The sequence below is a fragment of the Bufo gargarizans genome, chromosome 9 (genome assembly GCF_014858855.1).
Source record: "Bufo gargarizans isolate SCDJY-AF-19 chromosome 9, ASM1485885v1, whole genome shotgun sequence".
In the NCBI taxonomy this organism is placed as follows: Eukaryota; Metazoa; Chordata; class Amphibia; order Anura; family Bufonidae; genus Bufo; species Bufo gargarizans.
In genome coordinates this window covers 120,133,182-120,142,243 of record NC_058088.1, presented here as the reverse complement: position 1 = coordinate 120,142,243, position 9,062 = coordinate 120,133,182, and positions in this window count along the sequence as shown.

The following is a 9,062-nucleotide window of genomic DNA, read 5'->3' as shown; positions in this document are numbered from 1 at the left end:
ACGTCATCACTGCAGCGCCAGTCTGTGCAGAGATGACGTCCCTGACTACCCTAGTTGACTGCTGAGCAGGGCTGGCTTCAACACCCGGCATACCCGGGCAAGTGCCCCAGAGGTAAGCGGGGTGGTGAAGGTAGTGGTTGCAGCAGGGCCATGGGAAATGAGCGCTTCCATCTCTACATACATCTGTATCGCCGTCCTCAGGACAGAAATATAGTTGGATGCTACGGCGAGACAGAGGACAGGCGTCTCCTTTTACCTGTTACTCTGTTGGGCTACAGGCACTAGGTCTGAAGCCTATCAGAGGTTGACGCAGGCAGTGCCATGATGTCACCATTGTTGCGACTCCTGAGTTGGGCAGTGTACAGCGTGGGACACAGGCTGGAACAGGCCTTCATCGCATTGCTGCCAGAATCATGGAGGAAAGTATTAGTATTTTATTTTTTTATATTGATGACCTATCCTAAGGATTGGTCAATATCAGGTCAGCTGTTTGAATAAACCGCAATGCTCGTGCAAGCGCTGCCTTCTCCTCATAGTTTACTGGCTCGCTGTCACAACTGCAGCGGTGAGCAGCCATAATTATAACTCCACCGTCACATTCACTTCAATGGGATGACCCCTTCCTATTCAAGTACATCTGTATGGCAGCAGCATCCGGTTGCCGGGGAACCCAGGAATGCTTCCTGGCCCTCTCGGAGGTCGGAGCCCTGGTCCAGTGAGAAGTGCTGTATACTTCACTGTCATTGAGTTGCCTTTTTATTTCTGCAATATATTTGTGGGTGTCCATAACTATGGTTGTGGCAGCCTTATTGACGGGCTTTATGGCAAGGATCAAATCTAATTTAATTTGTGCAGAAACCTCTTCAGAAGTAAGATTGGGGTGTTTAAAATATGAGCTAGAGTGAGGTAGTTTGAGAGTATCAATATCAGTCTTAACTGCAGAAATGAAAACATCAATGACAGGCTCATGTAAAACAGGATTGAAAGTGCTCTTTGTTGTCAGATTAAACATGCCCAGAAACAATTCAGTATTCTGGGCATGGTCAGTCCGAATTTTACCACTAAACCACACTTTTAACTTGATGGAAAGAAAAAAAGAAAATAAATCATAATCTAAATCAAACCATTTAATGTGACTGTTAGGGCAAGAAGAAAGTCCCTTACTGAGAACACTCACTTGAGCTTCAGAGACTGATTTAGTTAAAGGGATTCTGTCACCAGTTTTTTGCCCCTCCATTTAAAAATATGGTTATGTTCAGGGAGCTTTAGTGATTCCTAATGTGGTCTTATAACTGAAATCTGTAGGCTCATTTTGTCTAAAAAACGTTATAACTAACCTGTCATTCATCCAACTAAAGTGCCCAAGGGGATGTGCATGTCTTCCAGATGCCACCCGCACCCGCTGCCGTTCGTGCCCTGCTCCTCCTTTTCTGACATCAGCGCTGCCTCAGAATCCTTTGTTACGCCTCCGGCTCTCCCTCACTCCCCCCTCCTTCTTCTCTAACATCTTGCGCGTGCGCACAGGCCTGTGCCTGATGCGCCCGTGCGGACTTCTCCGTTCGGCTTCATGGAGCGAAGTGCGCATGCGCCGGCACTTCGCTCAACCTCCCGATGACCTGAACACCGGCGCCAGCCTGTGCGCACGCGCAAGATGTTAGAGAAGAAGGAGGGGGGAGTGAGGGAGAGCCGGAGGCGTAACAAAGGATTCTGAGGCAGCGCTGATGTCAGAAAAGGAGGAGCAGGGCACGAACGGCAGCGGGTGCGGGTGGCATCTGGAAGACATGCACATCCCCTTGGGCACTTTAGTTGGATGAATGACAGGTTAGTTATAACGTTTTTTAGACAAAATGAGCCTACAGATTTCAGTTATAAGACCACATTAGGAATCACTAAAGCTCCCTGAACATAACCATATTTTTAAATGGAGGGGCAAAAAACTGGTGACAGAATCCCTTTAAAATGTTGATTTCTTCTTGGACATCTGGGTTTTGCCCAAAGGTTGATAGATCTTGTTGTTGCACAATTTTCCACTGTCTTCGATGTTTATGGTCACTCTGTCTGGTTCAATGTCATTTTTTCTCTGTGGAGTCAGGACATCGCCTAAAAAAGAGTTCTCACCCAGAAGATTAGAAGAAGAAGCTTGAGGATTCCTCACAATAGGATTTACCATGTTTCTCGGGAGCCAAACGTGCCCGGAGTAGAGCACCTGCTTCGCAGCAGCCTACCTACCTGGGAAGTAATGGTGCAAGGGTTCATGAAAGTAGCGGCGGTAGCAGTCAGTCAGTGCGGCGGTTATAGGTGTTATTTAGTATTTCACTTTAAACAGAAAAATACATTATCAATTCACATCGGCGGTGGTTATATGTGTTGAAAGTGTTTAGTGGCCTTATTCAGTACAAACAGAAAAATGCATTCTCAGTTCAAGTTGATAGCGGTTATATGTGTTGAAAGCGTTTAATGGCCTATTTCAGTTCAAACTGAAAAATACATTCTCAGTTCATGTCGGCGGCGGTTATATTTGTTGAAAGCATTTAGTAGCCTATTTCATTACAAACAGAAAAATGCATTCTCAGTTCACGTCGGCGGCGGTTATATGTGTTGAAAGCGTTTAGTGGCCTATTTCAGTACAAAAAGAAAAATATTTTGTGTCGAAAGCATGGCTGGGAGTAAGCAGAGGGACAGCAGTGGGAGGTCGGGAGCCAAAAGTGCCCGGGGTAGAGCACCTGCTTCGCAGCAGTCTACCTACCTGGGAAGTAATGGTACAGGGGTCCACGGAAGTAGCGGCGGTAGCAGTCAGTCAGTGTGGTGGTTATATGTGTTATTTAGTATTTCAATACAAAAAGAAAAATACATTCTCAGTTCACGTTGGCGGCGGTTATATGTTTTGAAAGCATTTAGTGGCCTATTTCAGTACAAACAGAAAAATACATCCTCAGTTCACGTCAGCGGCAGTCATATGTGTTGAAAGCGTTTAGTGGCCTATTTCAGTACAAACAGAAAAATGCATTCACAGTTCACGTCGGCAGCAGTTATATGTGTTGAAAGCATTTAGTGGCCTATTTCAGTACAAAAAGAAAACTGCATTTGCAGTTCACATCAACGGCGGTTATATGTCTTAAAAGTGTTTAGTGGCCTATTTGAGTACAAAAAGATAAATATATTCTCAGTTCATGTCGGCGGTTATATGTGTTGAAAGCATGGCTGGGTGGCAGCAGTGGGAGGTCAGTAGCCAAACGTGCCCAGGGTAGAGCACCTGCTTCACTGCAGCCTACCTACTCGGGAAGTACTGGTGCAGGGGTTCACAGAAGTAGTGGCAGTAGCAGTTAGTCAGTGCCGAAAAACTGACGGTCGAAATACTAAATTTATTCAGTGGTCAGAGGTTATATGCGGTAAAATCTCCATGATATCTCCATAATAAATCTGCAGCGTGGGGGGCCTCTACACACTTACAAAATCATCCTTCAGTGGATCGAATAGATGTCGGATGACCGGACGCTCCATGACCTTCCCAGTAGCTTCTGGCTTTAAATGAGTTTTTCAGAGACAGCACACCAATGTAGTTTGCAATTCAATCTTTATTTTACAAGTGGTATATTCTCAAGTTATTTCATGACATTTATTGCTGTTTGCAACGTTTCGGGCCCATTTGGTGCCCTTTGTCAAGCTATAAATGCAAGAAATAAACACAAGACAATATTAAAAACAAAAGGAAGCAAAATTCATATCTTCATAATTCAGAATTAATATACACATATATATACGTATACATAAACGTACACACACGTATACATATATACATACACATACATCTCAATTCACTTGAACCATATTGTGTCATTACTCTTTAGTAGATGGGAATTTCATTCATGATATAACTATTTTCTCAATGAATCGTTCATAATTCATATCCTTCAAAGGACTATAGTTCATATTTAAGTACTAGGTTACTAGCATGATAAAACAACTGTATGGGAATTGCCCGCATACATCAATTCATAAAGAGGAGCTGCGGGGGAGGGGGTTAATTCCCTGCACGTATGTGCATCAGAGTCAAAAACAAGCATGATTCAAGCAAAATTCATGAGAAATCACAGTTCATAATTCATAACAAAATTCATGAGAAATCACAGTTCATAATTCATAACAGATAAGACATGATTGGACAACAGCACGTGATACATGATTCGACGGCAACCTGGTTGAGGCACAATTTAGGTAGTACATGATTAGGGTAGAATATATACAAAGAAAGGTTCCATGGGAGGCAGTAATAGTGGCTAATTAGATTCATAATTAAACACATGATGACAGTGTCGGATAGCAGGTGGTGTCCTTACACATTATATTCCTATGAGCACTTCAGTAGGGGAGAGAGGGGCGGGCATACATGATCCAATAAGGTGCAATGCAATGTGGGACAGCAGAGACATGTGGCACAAGCGAAGGCCGTAAGAACACCAGTTATGTGTGTCATCTATCTGCAGCGCAGGGTAAGTGAGAGTGGGGCTGGCGTACTCTGAGGCAGAGTTACATACCTGATTGACCGGTCCTCATGTTTCCACGGCGTGCGGTAGCTGCAGTGCACGCCGTGGTGTGTTTTATTCAGAGGTCCCGGCGGATATCCGGCAATTGCCGGCACATGAGGGGCGGGTCCAAGGTAGTGAGATCGGCCCCAGGGGGGGAGGAGTGAAAAGGCTTCAGGTTCGGAGGTGCCTGGCGCATGCGCAATGTTGTCCTGTGTGCGCCGCGCCATTTTAGTTACTGGCACTAGAATGGGAGAGGGCATAGCATATTTCAAGCGCTGCCATAAGGTTCCCTAATATGATTTAGGATAAAAGGGGCTGGATCCACTAATGGATTATGACTTCACATAGGTGTATGTGGTAATCCTAAAACAATCATTAAGGTGCACGATTTTCTGTGGTGCCACAGGTCTCTGTGTATCGAACATGTACATTTTCATTTCAATCTATAACTACAGGCATACCATACCCAGAATGAGTGATGTATAAGTAAGGACTAAGGAGGTCTAAAGTAGACGTTCTATATGGGCCCCAAGGGGATTTGTAGTAAGTGATGATCCTATTAAAAAGAAAAAGAAAAAGGCACATGGGTTAATCATTCACGAAGATAAACTGGTTTACGCATATTTATAATCCTTATTTAAACCTCCAGAGCCCAATGTCCCCAGACGGCGGATCCATTGCATCTCCCTCAAGTGCAGCATTTCATCACGATTCCCCCCTCTCCTGGGAGTCGGGACCCAATCTATAACCTGGAAACGTAGTTGACTGGGCGTATGCTTGTGTTCCTGGAAATGGTGTACTAAAGGGGCATCCTTTTTGTTAGTACGGATATTGGATTTATGTTGACTGATTCTGTCTTTTATTTTTTGTGTGGTCTCGCCCACATATCCCAGGCCACAAGGGCATTTAATCAAATAAATGACATAGTTTGTCATGCATGAAAAGTGGCCCTTGATGTAGTACCTTTTACCTGACGAGGGATGGGTAAAGGAGTTACCTTTTGTGACATTGCCACACTGCGCACATCCCAAACACGGGTAGGTGCCCAGGTTGGGGGATCCCGTGATGGTGCGTTGTGCATCCATTTTTGCGGACCCAATATCGGATCTCACTAGTTGATCACGAATTATTGGTGGGCGTTTGTAAGACATCAGGGGTTTGGAATGGAAAATGCTGGGAATACTCCTTTGTAGGATCTGCCAGTGTTTGTATATGATTTTTTTAATGGAGGTACTCCAAGTGGAGTAGGTTGTTACACAAGGAATTCTACCATCCTGTTTTGTACCAACTCTAGTTTTAGATCTTAGTAGATCTTCTCTTTTTACATCATTAATTCGTTCTGCGTGACCCTTCAGTATTTGTGCTTCTGTCGGGAGCAGCAGTTCATTTCTGAGACGTCCGTATAGTGCGGGGGGAATCCGAACACCCTCTTCATCTCCATGCGCCGTTATATGTGGTAAAATCGTAATTGACTTATTTCGGTCACTGTTATATGTGGTAAAACCTTTTGGAACCTTTTTCAGTGGAAAAACTAATTGTCTTCAGCGCTGCAGTTATATGTGGTAAAATCTTTTGTGACGTATTTTGGTGGAAAACAAATCTTATTCAGCGTTTAGCGCTGTGCTTATATGCGGTAAAATCTTTACTGATGTATTTCGGTGGGAAAAACAAATTTTAATCAGTGTTCAGCGCTGCAGTTCTATGCGGTAAAATCTTTAGTGACGTATTTCGGTAGAAAAACAAATCTTATTCAGCGTTCAGCGCTGTAGTAATATGCGGTAAAATCTTTTGTGATGTATTTCGGTGGAAAAATACAATTCTTCAGCGTTCAGCGCTGTAGTAATATGTGTTAAAATTGTTATTGAAGTATGTCGGTCGAAAAACTAAATTAATTCAGTGGTCAGCACTGCGGTTATATGCAGTAAAATCTTTATTGAAGTATTTGGTTGAAAAACAAAATTTATTCTGTGGCCAGTGCTGCGGTTATATGCAGTAAAATCTTTAGTGACGTATCTTGATGAACTTCTCGACTCTTCTAGGCTCAAAGCTATCTAGGACGCTTTGTCTTGTCATTGTCTGTAGCTACTATAGGCCTGTTCATGCCAGGCAGGTTTCCCCAGAAGTATCTTGGTCGATCGACACTCATCATTGTACCATTCTGTGGCTTCCTCATGCTGCTGCCACCTCCAGACTCGGTCATTGTGCCACTCTCTGGCCTCCTCCTGATGCTGCTGCCACCTCCAGACTCGGTCGTTGTGCCACTCTGTGGCTTACTCATGCTGCTGCCACCTCCAGACTTGGTCATTGCGCCACTCGGTGGCCTCCTCATACTGCCGCCACCTTCAGACTCTGTCATTGTGCCACTCGGTGGCCTTCTCCCAATGCTACTGCTGCCGCCACCTACAAACTCTGTAATTGTGCCACTCGGTGGCCTACTCATGCTTCTGCCACCTATAGACTCGGTCGTTGTGCCACTCTGTGGCCTACTCATGCTGCTGCCACCTCCAGACTCTGTCATTGTGATACTTGGTGGCCTCCTCATACTGCTGGCAACTCCAGACTCGGTCATTGTGCCACTCTGTGGCCTACTCATGCTGCTGCCACCTCCATACTCGGTCATTGTGCCACTCTGTGGCCTTCTCCTGATGCTGCCACCTCCAGACTCTGTCATTGTGTCACTCTGTGGCCTACTCATGCTGCTGCCACCTCCAGACTCGGTCATTGTGCCACTCTGTGGCCTACTCATGCTGCTGCCACCACCAGACTCTGTCATTGTGCCACTCAGTGGCCTCCTCATACTGCTGCCAACTCCAGACTCAGTCATTGTGCCTCTCGGTGGCCTCCTCATACTGCCGCCACCTCCAGACTTGGTCATTGTGCCACTCTGTGGCCTGATGCTGCTGCCACCTCCAGACTTGGCCATTGTGATACTTGGTGGCCTCCCCATACTGCTACCAACTCCAGACTCGGTCATTGTGCCACTCTGTGGCCTACTCATGCTGCTGCCATCTCCAGACTCGGTCATTGTGCCACTCTGTGGCCTACTCATGCTGCTGCCACCTCCAGACTCGGTCATTGTGCCACTCTGTGGCCTTCTCCTTATGCTGCTGCTGCCAACTCCAGACTCAGTCATTGTGCCACTCTGTGGCCTACTCATGCTGCTGCCACCTCCAGACTTGATCATTTTGCCACTCTGTGGCCTACTCATGCTGCTGCCACCTCCAGACTCAGTCATTGTGCCACTCTATGGCCTTCTCCTGATGCTGCTGCTGCTGCCACCGCCTGACTCTGTCATTGTGCCACTCTGTAGCCTACTCATGCTGCTGCCACCTCCAGACTCGGTCATTGTGCCACTCTGTACCCTACTCATGCTGCTGCCACCTCCAGACTCGGTCATTGTGCCACTCGGTGGCCTCCTCATACTGCTGCCACCTCCAGACTCGGTCATTGTGCCACTCTGTGGCCTACTCATGCTGCTACCACCTTAAGACTCGGTCATTGTGCCACTTGGTGGCCTCCTCATACTGCCGCCACCTCCAGACTCTGTCATTGTGCCACTCAGTGGCCTTCTCCTAATGCTACTGCTGCCGACACCTCCAAACTCTGTCGTGCCACTCTGTGGCCTACTCATGCGGCTTCCACCTCCAGACTCGGTCATTGTGCCACTCTATGGCCTTCTCCTGATGCTGCTGCCACCTCCAGACTCTGTCATTGTGCTACTCTGTAGCCTACTCATGCTGCTGCCACCTCCAGACTCGGTCATTGTGCCACTCTGTACCCTACTCATGCTGCTGCCACCTCCAGACTCAGTCATTGTGCCACTCGGTGGCCTCCTCATACTGCCGCCACCTCCAGACTCTGTGGCATCCTCCTGATGCTGCTGCCACCTCCAGACTCTGTCATTGTGCCACTCTGTGGCCTACTCATGCTGCTGCTACCTCCAGACTCGGTCGTTGTGCCACTCTGTGGCCTACTCATGCTGCTGCCACCTCTAGACTCGGTCATTGTGCCACTCGGTGGCCTCCACATACTGCTTCCACCTCCAGACCCTGTCATTGGGCCTCTCTGTAGTCTCCTCATGCTGCTTCCACCTCACCACTATGTCATAGGTCCACTCTGTGGACTTCTCATGCTGTTCCCACCCTTCCCCACTTCATGACTTGTCCACTACTTTGGCTTTCGGCCTTGCTGACATCATCATTTATTTGACACTTCTTCTTATCTGTCAGAAGGAAGGTAAAATGAGACGCACAACGGATCCTGTCTGTGTAGCAGCTTTAAGGCCTGTAGGGTCCCATCAGAATTGGTTTATGAATTGGTAGCCAAAAGCAGGAGTGAGTAGAAAACACAGAAGTCATGTAAATATTTGGTTCACATGTCATCTTTGTTTTAGATCCACTCCTGTGTTTTGGGGGGCATTAGCAATACTGATGGATTACTGACCAAATGCTGACCGCGTGAAGGCAAATGCTCAGCAGACAGGATCCTTTTTTGAGGGCTTATTGTTATGACGAATCAGAGGAAGGGCAAATTAAC